Consider the following 19,391-nt stretch of genomic DNA (forward strand, 5'->3'; position numbering starts at 1 on the left):
GGTGTACACTGATCCACAGAAAACAGTTCTACGTATTCCCTGACAGTTATGCAGAGGTGTACACTGATCCATAGAAAACAGTTCTATAACTGGTCTTTAGAGGTGTACACTGATCCGTAGAGGTTAACACTGATCCGCTAAGGTGTACACTGATCCACAGAGGTGTACACTGTTGTTGCGGTGTACACTGATCCTTACGTGGCTAAGTGATGTGTCAAAAACCCCTTACCTGGACTTCCAACGTGGCACCTGACGTGTTGTCTTCCTAATTATGCTATTAGTTAAAACCCCGATTTGGACCTCATTAATTTCTTTCTTACTCCTTCGTGAAAAGTCGAAGCAAGCACCCTGCTTTATATAATCAGCTTGTTCAATTCTTCAACACAATGCTTGCGATCTCGTGCAATGCAAGAAATCACCTTCAAGTTGCTCGTGTGTTTGTTAAAGACGTGTGACTGTGATGTTCCAGTTAAGGAACGGACATGTTGAAAGCTCACTAACCCCGACAGACGTTTTTGGAACTACAACAACAGCTTGGTAAGCTTCGATATAGTTTGATTTTTTAATGCAAGATTTTTTAGGGCTTCACTATTAATAACCCATTACATTACGAAAAAAAACCTAAAAGTAATTTTGATTATCTTGGGTTTCTATCATGATTTTGTTTCTAAAAATACATGTATGATCACGATTGTTTAAATGGTGTTGTAATGTTAATCATTTTTTATTTCTTGGTTTCTTAAAATGCATTTGGTGATTAGTGATTATGTTTTGATGTTTTATTCATGTGGGTTTGATACAGACAAGACTGAGGAAATGTGATTACTTTGAATGGAAAGATGTTGCACTGGAAGATGGTTACTACAAAAACCTTATCTATTCCATGAAGCGGCAACTGGATTCCAAAGAGGATCTTGGTGTCATAAAAAACTTGAAGACTAAGAATGTTGAGTTGGAGTTTCTCCTGAGTAAGGAGAAGAGTCTAGTGGCAAGCATGGAGAAGGGGATGTATGCTTCCAAGAAGAGTATACGTATGTACAAGTTGTTGGTAGTTGTTCTAGATATTGGATATGTTTGTTTTGTTTTTAAGTTAGCTAATTAGTGTTGGGATGTGAAGCTTTCGGTGTAGCTGTTAGTGTAAGGTGTATGTATTGGGATGTGAAGGTTTTTTTGTATCTTTTGTAAAGTCAGTCTAAAGTAGTAATGTGTTGCATTTTGTATCTTTTGTAAAATCCCAATGACAATTGGTAATTAGCCTTAATGTAAAGTCCCAACGACATATAACTGGAATGGAAAGTTTATGCGAGTAGTGGAATGGAATTGTTTATGCTAATGGAAGAGTGCAAACAGGCTGAGGAAAGGATGCGGATTAATAAAAATAAAATCAAATAGCATGAAGAATGGATAAAAAAGACTAAGAAGAGTATCAAAATGGCAAAAGGATCATTTTGAATATAAAGTAAGAATTAGGGACGACTAGTCTGCTATTCCAACTAAGATAATCAAAACATAAGAAAATATTCTTGAAACAATAATCATAATACAATCAAAGTCTACTATTCCAAATAATTCCTGCCATCCTATTATAGTAACTAAATTACGTATCTCTAGGTGACTCATGTGTCTCCACTGGTACACCCGATGCAAGCATTTCCATGAACATGCACACATAAACTCCACAATATCCTCTTTCTCCTTCTTCTTCTACTTTTTCATGTTGTGGCACATCTTTAACTTTAACGAATTCCACCATAGTATGTTTCTGTCTATTGGGAAAATGGGCCCAATATGACATGTGGTCTAGTTCACTTAATATACTATCTCCCAACAATTTGAAACTACCATCACCTGCATATCTTTTAAAGAAACCACGCCATTCAGCTTAATCATGTATGCTCACTTTCCATATAAGGAGATCCAAATCAGCCAAATACCAATGCAGGTGCGGTATGTTGATAGGAATTAAAACCTTCAAAAAAATGATAAGTTATTAGATATATACATATTTTAATTTATATATATATATATATATATGTGTGTGTGTGTGTGTGTGTGTGTGGGCTTTTGAGCATAACATCATTCCTATGGTCTACATGCAACCCTAATTGCTTTGATCTAGGTTTTTCTATCTTGAACATACAACTACGAATACCAAAGCAATAACCTTATGACTAGCATATATATTTCGAAATTGACATATAATTAGGGTTAGAATTTTTAGCTCTCTAGTTATGTAGCAATAACAAGTTTAATCCTTCTTGATCTTGACTCCTGAAAGCCTAGTGCCCCAAGTGTTACACCTCTAATGGAGTCATAAACACCCAATGTAAGAAGATGACTTAGGAGAGAGGTGAAATCGGCTAGGGAAACTCAAAAAAGACATCTGACCGATTTCCATATGCTAAGGGATATATTTATAGTTGAGGCTATTAGGGTTTTATGGTGGAAACCCTAATTTCCTTGCTTGGGGCTTAAGCAATCCACGGAGCCCTTTTAGAAAGCCCCTTGGACGAAATCCTTATGGGCTTCCCATAGATTTCGTCCAATCTCTTCTATCAGGAGTCCATAGCCCAACTAGCAACTAATAGTTAATTGCAATATCATTCCCCTTTATTTAATCAGTCTCTTTGATCACCAAATTAATTCCAAATTAATTTCCGATCAATACTAATAAAATAATATGATTTCCAAATAATATATTAATCTTGTAATATATTAATAAAACCATTTTAAGTACTAATTTTTTATTCATATAATAAATTATACTCTCTCTCCTGTCATCCTATCAAGTTGCATGAGTGAAGGAAACCCAAAAGGACCATGCTCATAATTAAATCAAGTACATACCAAAAATAGTTATGGGCTTAGACACCTAATCCAACAATATATATATATATATATATATATATATATATATATATATATATAAATTTATTTCGGTGAATAATTTCATTACGGCTATCAGATCAAACCATAAAAACCTTTAAGTATAACCAAGTTACAATATTGATAAGTTTTTTGTTTTTGCAATCCTCAAACATTGAAAAGTCCATTTATGTGTCACTTCTTTGTAAATTGCAATTAATCACTCATTTATAATGTTAAACTCTAATAACTGTAACATCTTAACTTGTTTCATAACTTTGACCGGTTTGGGTTGTAAATCCAATCCGTTTTTTTTCAATCTATTTTAGGTTGTTTTTTGGAGTCCCGAAACCACTTTAAATTATAAATTTAACGCAAATGTTTATCTATTGTTTATTATAGCATTTTACTTTTATTTTTTAACAATATATTTTTCAATCTTTTATCATTACCTCTCCAGAAAATCCTATGGTGTGAAGAAAACCATCGGAACGTATCTCACCCGTATTTAAGATTTTCAACATACTAAATATACAAACACAATGAAATAATTGTTATAGATTTGAACCCAATTAAGATTTTCAACCTACTAAATTTACAAATGTCATATGTGTATTGAATGGTAAGCATAAGTTGATTGTACATGATGTAGTAGGTTTGGTACCTCTTAAATTTCAAGAAATGTCTAAAATGCTTTATATAAAAGTATATATATATATATATATATATATATATATATATATATATATATATATATATATATATATATATTTAATATTGTATGATATAAATAAATAAATATACTAACCCGATCAATATCCTTCCAATGTGGTCCATCAACCATCCCGGCTGCTACACGCCTCAAATAATGTTGTTTCCCAGGTTCCAAAGTCGTGCCTTCAGGATTAATAATCGTCCACCTACCAGTCGACGGATTTATTTCCTTGAGCAGGGATGTCCAGATAACCAAATGTTGCGTGTTAGGAAAAAAAATTCATTTTGTACAATTAATTAACACTTTTTGTAATATAAAATAAGGTATGTGTGTTACCTCAGAGAGCAACCATCCAGAGCCAATACCAAGTAAACTTAACCAAAATTCTCAATTCATCTCAATACCTCTTAAAAGTTTATGCTCCAAAAATACCACTCCCATGTTCTTTCCCCACAATTTTTAAAATTCATCATCACTATCTGCATAAACGTCCAATAGTAATGGTCTTTTTTCTACATTATTGAACTTCTGCGGTTTTTTCCCTTTTCTGTTCTTCAATGGTTCCATCGACGGAACCTACAAAATCAATATGTTAATTAATTTGGAACGATTATATACTGTATAAATAGAAATTAGTTAATTTTATACATGTGTGTAAGGCTCCCTACAAAATTTCAATTTCATTTTTACCCGCCCTTTTAACGGTGTAACTGTGTTATCCTTAACTACAACAACAGGCGGTGACGTCTGCACATACGTATGGCCTGACTCGGGATCCAAACCACGAAAAAATGCTTCCCCTACATCCATATTTTCCATATCGTTCACACCAAATTGTTTATCTTTTTCCCAATTATCCATTCTCTTCCCAAAGTGCTCGATTGTGGTTTTCAATTGAGTAACAACGCCCAATAAATTGTCTATTTTATTGTCTTCTGTGTGGTATGTTTCCGAAAATGAGAGGTCGAGGTGTAATCTTCTCCCCGAAAATGAGTGCCTGAGGTGTAGTATGCTTCCTGAAACTGAGACGGGTGAGGTGACGGAGACCGCTGCTTAGGAAGTGTAACATCCCATTTAAATAAAATAATTAAATAATAAATCCAGAAACCTGAAATGTAATTTTACTATTATTTTATATTATTATCGTCCAAAAGTTAAATAATACTAAGCGGGGTGTTGGTTTCGGGAAGCCAAATGGCAAGATTTGAATCTCCAGGGGCTAAAAGTGTATTTCTAGGACTTAATTTGTGAGGATTTTTATGAGTCAGGGACTGGTTGGTAAGATTGAGACTTAAATGGAAAGGATATTGAAATGATGGGGACTAAATTGTAAAATTCGGATTTAATTTGAAAGGGATGTCATCTGGAGGGGGTTGATATGTAAATTGTGTATAAAATTTGTTTGGAGCGGGACTTGAACCCGTCTCCCTTCCCCATCGCCCCGTTAGCCCATGTATGTATATATTCTTATTAACCACATGCAACACCAAAAACCCTAAACCTAATTCTTCAGCCGCCATGCTCGGCTCCTGCTGCCACCTTCCTCCATGGACATCGACGAAGCTGTTGCCCAGATGATGAAGACGAAGATGCCGACGAGGACCACCAGCAGGTTCGCTCCCCGGTTGTTGTTGCTGTCGTTCGAGTAAGCTTCAACGAGAGGGAGTTCCACCGCCAATAGTCGTTGCTATTTCCTTGCTGCCATCGTCGCAACCCCACGACGTTGGGCTTATTTTCCGGACAAGATGCGTGTGTCTCAGTTGAAGACAAGACCGTCGATGGATGTTGTGGTTGCAAACGATCGGAAGAGGAAAGCGTGAGGCTGTCGTTGTTGTTATTCCCGGCGACGAACCATTCGTCTCCTTTGTCTATTGCACCGCCGCTCACCACCGCTGCTAAGAGTGTTTGTGTATATGTTTCAGTCATGTATCAAGCTTGGCGGTGCTTTGAGGGTTGCTGATTTCCATATGGATGTTTGAAGGATAGAAAGACCCGAAGATAAACCACCATGGCCGTCGGTCATGGTGGCTGCTGCCTCTAGTAAGCTGTTATCGATGTTGTTGCCGCCAGGTGGGTGGCTGGAGTATATTTTGATACCGGATGTGGGTGTGTGTGTTTTGAGAGGTTGAAAAGTTAGGGCTGCCATCCTCTACCACCACCGACCGCCACGGTGCGGCTGTGTGTGTATGTGTGTAATTAGTATGTGTTTTAGTGGTTGTGTGTGTTAAGAGGATAATATTGTAATTTGTAACCAAAGTGAAATAATGAAAAGAAGAACCAAACCACCACCGTAAAGTGGTGGCTGTCGCCTCCTGCCGCCACCGGCCGCCATGTCGGGTGGCGGTGTGCCTCGTTGCATTTTTGGACTCGTTTGGATGTTTGGACAAGAGGCTACTAAACCCTAATGGGCCCAATAAGGCTTAATGGATATAAAAGCCCAAACATGTGATTAATGGGCTTAAGGAAACCCTAATGGGTCTAGTGGACCCTAATTGACCCAAAGAGTCCCTAATGGGCCCAATAAGGCCCAAAGTGACCTAAAAGTCCAACCAAGGCACTAATGGGCTAGTATTGGGTTGGAAAAACCCTAAGGGCATAAAACCTTAATTGCGGAAATTGTTTGGGACACACACTCGAGAATTATTTAATAACGTGAAATATTAAATAATAATAATTGGCAAAAATTAATCTAAGCAATATTGGACTCAATGGATTAAGTCCTTAGTGGATTAAGTCCTTAATGGGTTTAGTAGGAAACTTAACCCTAATCAGCATTTTATGTGAAACCCTAACTTCACTTGGGTTTATTGTTGGGCCTTTCTATTGGGCCTTGATGATTGGATTATTAATGGGCCATCCAAGAATAATCATATAGACTAAAATAATTTAATGGGCCTAGGGTAAGGCCCATGTAAGGGGTTGGGCCCAATTTGGAAAATTGGGCCATAGATGGGTCATAGTTGGGCCTTAATGATTATATGATGTTGGGCCTTAGAATAAGACCATGTATAGGCCTGGGCCCAATTTGGAAAATTGAGCCATATGCTGGGCTTTGATTCCTAGTTGACTTTTGGGTCTTTGGTTTGGGCCTTGGGCTTGAATCAAGCCAAGATGGGGTAATGTAGCATGTTACTCCAAGAATGTGTGGTTATGTGTTTGGACCCAATTATTAATTGGGTGATGTTTTGATATTGACAGTTCGTGAATCTGTCATCCAACAACTGGGATTGTGTCTACGGGACTTCAACATTTCAAGGTGAGTTATCCTCACTATACTAAGGGGTCTAAGGCACCAAGGCCGACCCAATGGATTTGATATCCTAGTAGTTATTGATATGTTGAGTTGAGTTACTAATGCATGTCAGTTGATATGCTAGTTGGGTAGATCTGTAGGACTACCTGTGATACTAATTGATTACCTGTATGTGCATTTATCTGTTACATGTCGACATGTTATGTGGGATGGGTTGAGGTTGTACTGCTCTGTGCGATAGCCAACAAACCCTAGAGTATTCCAAATATGAGCTGAGGGCCCGATACGCATTCCAGACTCATACTAAGGACTCGGGAGCATTCCAGATACGAGCTGAGGGCCCGGTAGGCATTCCAGACACTTACTGAGGGCTCGATGGCATTCTAGATACGAGCTGAGGGCCCGGTAGGCATTCCAGACTCGTATTGAGGGCCTAGGAGGTAGTCCAGCTTGTAAAGCTGTGACCCAGTACATGTTGTTCTTTGTTATGATATGTTATTGTTGACGTGGTTATGTGGACTGTATGTGTATCGGTATTTTGGGGGTAACTCACTAAGCTTTCGGGCTTACAGTTCAGTGTTTTGTTTCAGGTACTTCAGGAGATCGTGGCAAGGCGGAGGCATGATCGTACCGCTCCTCATGTTCTATGATTTATGTGATATAGTTTTGGAGAATACTCTGATGCTTAAACTATTTTGAAAACAAATGGTAATAACTTAATGGTTTTAAATGTTTTAAAAAGTTTTAAATTGCCTTGAATTTTACGGGTGTTACAGGAGGACTCTGTTTTTGCGGTGATGGAGACCGCTCCTTAGGAGGACTTTGTTGTTGCGGTGGTGACTGCACTTTGTCTAGAGTCCAATTTACATAACGCATAAAGAATGAAAAATGGATATCAACTTGCGTTGGTTCAAAAACACGTGGGATGTTATTTTCCTGCAAAATTAAAAAAATAAATTTAATTATATAAAATTGTTGTAATTTTTAACTATATATAATTAATATAAGGAATGTATAACTATACCTCTGAAACATCTAAGTTACGTAAACATTGCTCGAAAGATAATTGTGTTTTTATTCTCCATGCCCTCATTCTTGGAATTTCATTTTCTGTGTGATGCGCAAACCTCAAAGCTTCGGGAAACGTTTCCAAAATCCATACCTAGTATTACGACAAAAAAATATGCTTTGTCCAAACTTATAAGCACTTAAAAAATATAAGTAATTGCACCTAAAACCAACCTTAAACGGAAGCTGAAAACCGGTCACCGTATACTTCATCATCTTCGTGTAACCCACACTCTCACTATACCTCTACAAATACGTACCACACGCAAACCTGTCGTACTCATTATAATTTGTAACAACGTAAATTTCCAAAACAATTTTTCATTTTTAAAACGTACTTTTAATCTCAAGTTAATATCAAAACATAATGTTTCCAATGTTATCATCACAGCGTAAGGGTATTAGGGTGGTATTTAAAAATGAAAAATTGGAAACATTATGTTTTACCCTTCTGTGAGATTGTAGGAATGGCACTTTGAAGCTTAGAACACAAACAAACAAGCTAAGAACGAAGGATAACTCTCTATTAGGGTTTCACTCTCTGAAATGGTGGCTGAGGATAAGGCCGTAACATTTCTTTTATAGTGTACAAGTCACAAATTAGGGTTTACATCTGGCCCCGCTACGCCCAGCGTAACCCTGGGTACGCCCAGCGTACCTAGGCGAGTCCGCGTCCAACTTAAGCGCATGAGTACGTGCAACGTACTCTTCAGTACGCCCAGCGTACTCATTTGCCTTAACATTTCATTTAAGGGTTTAACTTGACAACTTGGAAAAGGAGAAGGGTTTAAGAGACGCACCTGAATTTCGAGATGTTACATAATTAATATAAATCATCAAGTATTTATAATAAATAATAAATAATAAATTTAATACTTGTTTCAATTATATTGACTATCGGCTAGCTCATACACTGCCGGCGGAAAATGCACGTATTGCCTTCTCGTCCTATGAGACCCCTCATAAAAAAAATCATTTGCATAACCATTACCGCATCCTCATCGCTACACGTCGAGAATGTTGGCCCTTTTATGTACTCTTCTAAATCTTTCAGCCGTAAATCTTCATCTCTCACATTAGGGAACAGTCGATTCCTTAATGCTGAATTCGTGCTAACTTTTGTATTTATTATATCAACATATGGTCCAAATCTCAAACTGCTAATCAAACAATATTTCATTTCACCATATTCAACCACCCTGCCTTATAACTCGAACCGAAACTTCCCAGCCCTGGCTAGCTCTACATCACGAACCTCATGCAACATCATCAAATGACAGAGCATCGAGTCACCATTCGGGGTGGCATACCAATGAACATCCCAAAAGCCATCTCTCGAAATAATTCAACTCACCTACTATATAGTTTTGTAATGTACTTTTTAAACATAGTCCCCAACGCTCCTCTAAAAGTATATTCTGCAGGCCATCCACGCAAATTATGCTGCAAAAGATTAAACATATATGCCAAAATTAAAAAATAATACTGAAAAGTAACTTTAAATAGCATTGTACTTTTATTTTTATAGCATTGTACTTATATCTTGTTTTTTTAACAATTTTATGCAACAAAAATAATGTTATTATTCTATAACTTTTTATACAATGGTCTACGTGAATAATTATCTTTCAAAATAAATTGTCCTTTTTATAACAAATTTACAAAATTTTATAGAAATGATCCCATATGTATTATAAAATTTACATAAATAGTCCATTTTAATAATAATTATAGAAATTTTCAATGTTTTTTTTTTTAAATTACAGAAATAATTGGAAATCGATTTTAATATTAATTTACATATAATCAACATAAAATGATCTCAATATTAAATGGTCCATTTTAAGAAATAATAATTATAGAAAATCGGAAAAAAAAAAAAAACTACATTTCCGCAGAGGCATACATCGTTCCGCGGAGGGTTCCTCTGCAGATCTGTTCTTGAGTAGAGGACCTTTGTGGATCTTTCCATGACGAAAAGAATAGGATAAATTGATTTCTTATTTCACAAACTTCTGTCCTTACACCCTAACAAACATACATGTTTATATATAACATTTAACCTATCAATTTCCAATTCATATAATCAATTTCTACTTCCGAGTTTATACAAAGATTAGGAAAAACAATTGAAATATTACTTGAGTTCCATATCCATCGGATAACACATCGGAGTGTAGTTGCTCCATGAATCGAGCTCGCCGCGACATTTTTGTGTCCGTTCCGATCACGAATCGACGTCCGCAACTTCTTCCTTCTGCGAATCGACTGCCCTAGCCTCCTTCGAGTAACGAGTAAGGATGAATAGAAGATCCACAAAGCAAATAGAAGATCCGCACAGATACCTCTGCGGATCCTTAAAACCCCGGAAAAAAAAATTGTTGTTTAGCGATGCCACCTCATTTTTGTAAAGGTGTGCATCCATCTTTAGAAGCTTTAATTGATCTGCAGAGCACCCCTCTGTGGATCTTATGGTCATTTTTCAAAACTTTAATTTTCATGGTCAAAAGTTTATAACACACCCCCAAATTTGGTTATTTGCCGAATAAACTTTTAAATTTTAGTTTATCATTTCTAGTAAATCTAAATGTATCATTGTGGTAAACATCAAACATTCGTTAATGGAAAAACTCAAAACCGAAACGAAAAGTATGATAATTGAACCGAAAAAACCTCAAACTCGAACCAAAAAATTTGCAAACAAGACCGTGAGACCGGTCTTAAAAGAGCACCCGACCAAAAAAAATTGATTTAAGACTGTCGAAGTCCAAAAAAAAAAAGTGAACCGTTTTGAAATCGATGCAACAAAACCAGATAGTTTCGAGAGCAACACCGATCAAAACCACTAATTTGCATCTTTATGTGCGGCACCAAGAGACGTTAAGTCCATAAAAGTCCGAACTTTTCAATGGTTGCATAAAGAAGTGTGCAGTAGGTAAAAGTGTGCCGCATTGCCATTAAAGAATTTCAACAATTAATGGTCATTTTTGGAGTAGGTTTCCAACTTTGAATTTTTATGAATTCATTTATTAAGTTATCTTAATATTTTCATTTTAAATTTAATTTAGTGGCACGACTTTGTGCTAATTGTTTAGGTAAGAATCACTGCCAATTTAATTAGTTAATCTTTTTTCTTTTTATTTTGATTATTTATTATTATTATTTAGTTTACATCTTTTTCCATGTTAAGTACCTGTACGAAAAAAAAGAAAAAAAAATTGATATCACAAATTATATACAGATTAGAGATTATAATATTTGATTGGATATGCCGTAAATGATAAACTAAGCATAAATTATCCAAAGTTGTTAAAATCTTGATTTTTATCTTACAATCTTACGATTCTAAGATCTTACAAGTAAAAAACGATCCGGACCACACCTCTTTAGTTTTATTATATAGTCGAGCATCAAAAATTCGTCTATTCATACTTGAAATCGAACGTATGAAGTTGCAAAAGTCTTCTAGAGCATTATCATTTTATCAACTCACCTCGGCATGACACACCCATAATAATCCATTTGTGATCTTATGCCTTACGTATACATGATCAAAATAACATTTTTCTAATTAAGATGTTTTATTCTTAATGTTTGCAGTTTGCAACAACAAAAATTATAGGTGATGCTTAACAAGTTAAAGTTAATTACACCATCTTGCAATCAAATTTGAATATGAGTTCATTTTGGTAGGATTTCACGATCTTGATCCGATCTTACGATCCTGATCCGATATTACGATCACAATTTTGCAAAATGTAAAATGATTTTAAGTAGGATCTGAAGGGCTCAAGTTAGTGGTTTGGTCTAGGCTTTGCAATGTAATAGTAGTTTGGTGTAGTTGGAGTCCGTTATAGCTAGTTTACGGTTGTAATAAGTTTATGGCCGTAAACACCTTACGGCCGTAAACTCTTCTCGGTCGTGGTACCTATAAATAGAGGGTTAGTCAGACGTTTTGTGGTTGTTGATGCCTTATTGTTCACGGCTTTCCATCGAGTTGTACCAGACGTTTATAGCTATAAAACGTGTGCAAGCTTGGTTTATTCTCTTTTCGCCTTTATTCTTGTTTTGTATGATTGTGTTTGCTATTGATCACTGGTAAGATCCGCTATTTGGACTTTACAATTGGTATTAGAGCAGAACCAGCGTCAAAGGCATTCTACAATCGATTTTGGAGCAGGTTCTTATTGGCTTGAGACTAAGTTTGTGTTTTTCTACAAAAGGGTTTTTGGTTTCATCGAGAAACTGCAAAAAACGTTGTTTACGGCTCGAGCTTACGGTTGTAATCTCTATTTACGACCGCAATCTCATCATAGTTCTTCAACCGTGAATTGCATTCTTGAACCGTCAACCCGAAATCGAAGACTGAGTATTCTTGCACCGTGAACCTTGGACCGTATTCTCTTTTCGACCGAAAACTTAGAGTTTATGGCCGCAAACTTAGTGTTTACGACCGCAAACCAATTTTGGGCAGTAAGCTCTTTTTGACAGTAAATCGGATTTTAACTGTGACAAAGAATTCAATTTAAACTTTAATTTAAATTTTAATTATTTTTAATTAATTTTAAAAATGGAATCTCAAAGTCAAAATCATTTCCAAGAACTTGATGTTGTCATGAGTACCACTACATGAATTCCAAGGTTAATGACTGCTGATGGTTTTCCTGAGTGGAAGTACAGAATAGAGAAATACATAAAAATGAAAGACTTCAAGATATGGAAATGCATCATCAAGGATCCAGTCAGAATAACCACTACAGTTGCGGGGCAAGTGGTTGACAAAAAGATAGAAAATTACATTGATGAAGACTTTGAGAGTGTGGAAGAGCAGGAGAAGGCGTTGGCCATCTTGACCATGGCCCCGTCACCAGATATTGCTCAAGGGTTCAGAGAGTATACGTCTGCTAAAGCTTTGTGGGAAGCCCTAATTGGGGTTTATGAAGGGAACGAAGACATGCGAGAGAGTCGCCAAGACATGCTGCGACAATGTTTTAATATGTTCAATTATGTTCCTGGGGAGACTCTTGAAGCACAGCTGCAGTGGTTCACAACTCTCAATACAGAAATGATTGTGGCTGGGATCTTCTACACGAAGTCAGAAATAAACAAGAAGCTACTGAATGCTCTCCCAAAATCTTGGGACATGAATGTAGCTGTCATTAAGAAGACTAAGGATCTCAACCGGCTCTCTCTCTCGCTGAAGTGATGGCAGTCATCAAGGCGTGTGATATTGATGACAAGCAGCGGGAAATCAACCATGTGAACTCATATTCAGCTGCGAACCTTGGCATTTCTTCAAACAATCCTCTTTCATCTTTTTCTTTTTCTCTTCCTTCTGCAGGTTCATCATTTAATACTCCGCAAGCTCAGATTCAGACTTTCTCCACTCCATCAGCTTCTTCTGCATCAGCCATGCCGTTCTTGCAAAATCAATCATTTGTGGCTTCTCAAGTTGCTTCATCCTCAACTGGAGATTCTTCTTCAAAGGGAAAGGATGGCGATGAGAATCTTGCATTTGCTTCGGGGCTTGTCAATTGCTACAATGCACTCGTAGCCGGGGATCTTCCACCTCAACTGTCATTTGCCGATCTTGATCAGATTCACCCTGAAGATGTTGAGGAGATGGATATTACATGGCAAATTGACATGGCAGTCTTTAGGGCCAAACAGTTTGCCAAAAAGACTGCAAAGAACAACTGGGGGATGATTGCTGATAAAAAGGTTGGTTTCAGCAAGGGAAAGTTGCGATGTTTTAACTGCCACGAGCCAGGGCATTTTGCTCGTGATTGTCCACAGCCAGACAAAAGATTAAATAATGATAGGACAATTGTTACAGTCGGAAACAATCGAGGTGGTACTCAAATGAACAATGAGAAGGCTATGGTTGCTCAGTCATTTGACTGGGAGGATCAGATGTAGGCCCTGAACTTGTCTGGACCTGAAACTGCCCACCTGGCACAAGTTTGTGATGATGCCCCGGCAGAGATTGTGGCAGCTGAAGATAAGATGATGGAGATACAGTTTGCGTTGATGGTATCCTCTTCTCATGAACCTAACTCAACCGAGGTAAGTCTACCATCATGCTCTCAAGCTTGTATTGATTATGTTAAAACTCTGCATGAGAAAATTGAGACATTAGACAGTGAAGTAGAAAGCCTTAAGATTCTTCGTGAACTTAATGACTCATTAAAAGGGAAGTAGAAGACCTTAGATATGAAGGGTACCAACTTAGAAAAGGTCAAAACCCACTTAAAGCTCAATTGGAATAAAAAATTAAGGACTTTAGGAGACTTCAGGAAGACTGCAGTAATAAATGCGAAAATTATGATTATGTAGTGAAACAGAACGCTGAATTAGTGGCTGAAATTGAATCTTTAAAGGGAAAATTTGAAACTGCTAATTTTGATTTTAGAAAATATGATTTTTCAAGTGAGGTAGTTGCAAATATGACAGACCATTGCATGCAATTTAAGAAAAATCAATCAAAAGGTCTAGGTTATAATCAAGTGCCCGCTCCTTTCAATCATTCATATCAGCACAAGCCTTTGTCCAAAGAAGAGATTGCTAATGAACCGTTTATGGTTTATGGCAAGCCATCTGGTTTTATTTCGGGAGGATTTATTAATGTTGAAAGTACTAACATTTCTACTTCTCCTGCAGATTCACAAAGTTGAAGGATATGTTTCTGAAAATAAAATCGAGTCTAAAACTAAAGTTTTAGTTTTGAATAAAGACAATATTTTTTCTGATGTTTCAAATGACAATGTTTTTTGTGGTGGTGTTTCTATTACTTCTGGTACTGTTTTAAATGGTTTGAAAAAGTCTAGTTTGAACAATTTGGTTGACAATTCTGATGTGTGTGATAATGATTTTGAGAAACCACCAATTTCACAAACTTCTCCATCTAATGTGCCCTCGCTTACCTCACAACCTCATGTGAGAGAAGCAAGGGTGATAGTATGGAAAACAAATCTGATCAATGTAGCACAAGTTATAACAATAACAAACAAATTTGTTTCAATTGTGGTGTTGGTGGTCATATAGCTAGAAATCGTTTGTGCATTTCGAATTTCCAAGAGGAGAGAACGAATCCAGAGGAAGGTCTTTAACTAGAAAGGCCTCTAGAAATCGTTCCCGAAATGGTGATTGGAAAGATGATCGAAGTAGAAAACGAGCCATTTTTCAAAAGCATAGAAAGGTTTTTTATTACAAAGTCCCAAGCAGTTTGCCAAAACCGAGCATGGCCAAGCCAAGGTCGGTTTCGTCAAGAGGCAGCAGTGAGTCTTCAACCAAATCTGATAGAAAACCCACATGCCTTAAGCAAACTGATACTCATTCAATCTCAAAAACACCCGGGACAATTAGAAAACCCAATTATCAATGGCTGCCCAAACCAGTCTCCAATTCATCTTCCGTGTCCTCTAAAAATTCCGAAAATTATCAATCTGAAAAGGCATCGGGGCCACCCAGGAAAGGCATGACATGGGTTCCCAAATCTAATTAAACCCGCACATTTTAAAGGGACAATTGCGGGGAAATGTCGTCAGACCCTGGTTCGTCGACAGCGGCTGTTCCCGACATATGTGACATCCCCAATTTCACGGCCAGAAAAGACCGATTTCGTTTATGCTTTTTAAAATAAAATCAGAGTATTTCATTAAAAGTGTTTTGGAATTTGTTCCCAAAGTCAAACATGATAAAAATTTATCAAAACCTTGCTTTAAGAAATATATATATTTTTATTTCATAACAAAACCTCGGGATGTCATGTTCTGATACAGATCAAAAGCATAAACAAGACATTATAAGCCTTACAACAGTTATTTATAACTAATGGCCTATAATCCAAAATCACTCATCATCATCATCCGACTATGCTCGGGGTCCACTACCTGTAATCATAAAAAGCTGAGTGGGTCAGGCTTGGAAGCCTGGTGAGCATATAGGGTTTTCAACCCACAATACATAAATTTATTATGTTTAAACATCAATCAGTCAACCAAATTACCCCAATTACCCATTCCCGTTATCCTTATGTTACGTCCCTAAAACAACTATCACAAGGAACCTAGCCTAAGGATTTTCATTAGGGGTGACAACATTGCTTTCTCAGCAATTTATGTCAAATAAAACAAACACCGGGGTGGGATGTCATGTTCTGATACAGATCAAAAGCATAAACAAGACATTATAAGCCTTACAACAGTTATTTATAACTAATGGCCTATAATCCAAAATCACTCATCATCATCATCCGACTATGCTCGGGGTCCACTACCTGTAATCATAAAAAGCTGAGTGGGTCAGGCTTGGAAGCCTGGTGAGCATATAGGGTTTTCAACCCACAATACATAAATTTATTATGTTTAAACATCAATCAGTCAACCAAATTACCCCAATTACCCATTCCCGTTATCCTTATGTTACGTCCCTAAAACAACTATCACAAGGAACCTAGCCTAAGGATTTTCATTAGGGGTGACAACATTGCTTTCTCAGCAATTTATGTCAAATAAAACAAACACCGGGGTGACAACATTGTTTTCCTTCAACAATTTATGTCAAATAGGCACGAAGTCACATTGTCGCCAAGATTTATCTAATCGGCACGATGTCACATCGTCACCAAGATTTACTCAACAGGAACTAACAACATCGATCCCCACATACTAACTTTATACAATGATCTTACTAGATCTAACCTAAAGAATCGATATGAACAACTAACTAACTAAACTGCTTCAGAAATCCTCTAGCAGTAAACAAGGATCGATAAAGATATTGAATGAATGGACTAAGTTTAACTACAAACCTTTGTTCGTAAAAGAAAGAACCACAAGACAATTAAGTCAGGGGTAGTTATCAATGCCTAGGCTGTGGTCTGAATATCGTGAGGTATATAACCCCCAGACGCACCCTATCCAGCATCGAACTTTGCCTAGGCTGTGGTCTGAATATCGTGAGGTATATAACCCCCAGACGCACCCTATCCGACAATGGAAACACTAACTAATGCCTAGGTTGTGTTCTGAATATCGTGAGGTATATAACCCCCAGACTCACCCCTATCCGGCATCGGAAATGAAAACACTAACTAATGCCTAGGCTGTGGTCTGAACCCCCAGACTCACCCCTATCCGGCATCGGAAAGGAAAACACTGACTCATGAAGCTCGTCCGATCACTTCACAAAAGAAAAGAAGACTCCAAATCTCTTCAAAATAAAAGCATAGGGAAAATACTAATAAAGTACTCCCGTACGCTCCCGTACCCCGACACGTAATAGTGTCAAAAAGAAGAATTAACGGATGAACACATAGTTCAAAAACACCTAAGGAACATATAGTTCAAGAACACTTTATGAACATATAGTTCAAACATATGTACCGATTACGAGTCTACTAACGTTCCACTGGACTATCTAAAATAGTCTGTGGCCGTTGTCTATACTCTGTTAGATGACTAGATCATCTTAAACATCGATACCTCTCATCACTTTATTTTATCACACACCAACTAACTACCCATGTTCTACCCAACATATTTGTAGATAAAAATATATATACAGTTTAAAACTTGTATAGAATATCAACACAACAGTCACCTCAAATAAACAATTAACATATTTACACGTAACACGTATTTTAAGGTAAATACTTCATATCTATGTGTAAATTGAAAGTGAATATACACTCACTTGATTTGATGATAATCGGGCAGCAATTCGTTTCCTAAAACGATCGTTTTTAATAAAACCGAGAGTTTTATTAAGAAACCAGGCTCTGCGAAAGGTCGGGCTTCGAAACCGAAAAGATAAATTTTCCGGGCTTCTCGGGCACTTCATGGAGTATTCCGGGCTTTACAATCGATACCGGGGCTTTGTGGGATGTTAAGGTGAAGAAAATATGAAGAAAGGGGTGAAAAATGACAAATTTCCAAAGTTACCCGGGAAGGCTCGCAGCCTTCTATTTATAGGGAAGACCTTCTGATCGGACGGTCAGGAGTCTTCTGATCCGACGGCTGAGAAGGCTCGCAGAGGGGGAGGCTCGCATGAGGGTTGCGCGTGCGAAGGAGCTGCTGGCGGCCTGTGATTGGACCGAAGTTCGGATCCGATGAGGGAAGCACGTGGCTTCTGCGAGGGCTCGGACACAAGGGAGAAGGCACGCGTCGGATCTTCACTGGACCACTTCGGATAGGGCCATGTGCTCAGATGACTCAGCAGCTTCGTGACTCAGCAGGACACGTGTCACATGCGAGGCGAGGGTGACGTGGCAAAGTGTGACTATGCGAAATTTCTCGGTTTTCGCGCCAAAACTTCTAAAATCCATAACTTTCGCATACGAGCTCCGTTTTTGACGTTATTTATATGCACGCGTAGCTAAAATTACGATCTACAAATTCTGTTTAGACTTCGTCGGCTAATTTTGACTTTAAATTTTATATTATTATTTTTAACAGACCGGGACAGGAAATCCGTTAAAAATTCATAACTTCTACATCCGACGTCCGTTTTCGTCAGACTTTTTACCGTTGTGCTCCTAATGACGAGACCTTCAATTCTCGTTTAGGTTGTGTCGGCTAAAAATCGCTCGATCTAAAATTCGAGTTTTTAGCTGTCTACTGCTACAGTGAAACTTCGAAAAATCATAACTTCCTCATACGAAGTCAGATTTGGGCGTTCTTTTTATCGAACTTCTCGGTTTAACGAATACTACGACTTTCGTTTAGATTACTAAGGCTAAAAAGTAGTTTATCAAAAACTCAATTTTTACGACATTCAGCACCGTGCCGGTTTTGTCGCGAAACTTCGACAGGTCATAACTTCTTCGTTATAACTCGGATTTCGGCATTCCTTATATCCCCGAAATCCTTGTTTCGACCACTACAACTTTATGTAAAGATATCGGGCTTATCTCACACTTTAATTTTGACGCTTATTTTTATTTTTAATTAATTAAACCCAAATAATTAAGCATAAAACACATAATTCACATAAAATTCACATAATTCCTTTTCATTTCTTCTAAATGAGTTACAAAGGTTAACCTAGACCATTATGTCAATATTAATGCCTAGCCTAGAAACACGGGCGTTACAACATATGACAGGAGATATCGCCCAACTTCACAACATTCAATCATTTAATGGGGGATACATCTCCTTTGCGGGTGGAGAAGGTGGTAAAATCACTCAACGAGGAACTGTATCAAATGGGGTTTTAAGTTTCGAGAATGTTAATTTTGCTCCCGAGTTGAAGCATAGTTTGTTAAGTGTTTCTCAAATTTGTGACAAGGGCTAATCTACGCATTTCACTGATAAGGAATGCATGATTCTCAAGCTAGGCTTTGTCATCCCAGAGGAGTGGATTCTTGTAAAATCTAAAAGGTATGGGAATGCCAATATCATTGATATGAATAGCAATCTTCCAGAACAAGTTACGTGCCTTTTCTCCAAGATCTCCGAACAAACTGCAATGTTGTGGCACAGAAGA

General features: G+C 37.4%; 1 long non-coding RNA gene across 2 annotated transcripts; it reads left to right on the forward strand.

Moving 5' to 3' along the window:
• The first annotated feature begins 4,993 nt into the window (after positions 1–4,993).
• LOC145102281 (uncharacterized) lies at positions 4,994–7,856 on the forward strand. Of its 2 annotated transcripts, XR_013706084.1 has the most exons (3): positions 5,059–5,650; positions 6,779–7,541; positions 7,610–7,856. It is a non-coding gene; the product is annotated as an uncharacterized LOC145102281 (long non-coding RNA). The 2 variants fall into 2 exon arrangements; XR_013706083.1 differs by having other exon boundaries at positions 4,994–7,541.
• The last annotated feature ends 11,535 nt before the right edge of the window (positions 7,857–19,391 follow it).

This window comes from Lactuca serriola, chromosome 4 (genome assembly GCF_051521515.1).
Source record: "Lactuca serriola cultivar US96UC23 chromosome 4, Lser_US96UC23_V15, whole genome shotgun sequence".
Lineage (NCBI taxonomy): Eukaryota > Viridiplantae > Streptophyta > Magnoliopsida > Asterales > Asteraceae > Lactuca > Lactuca serriola.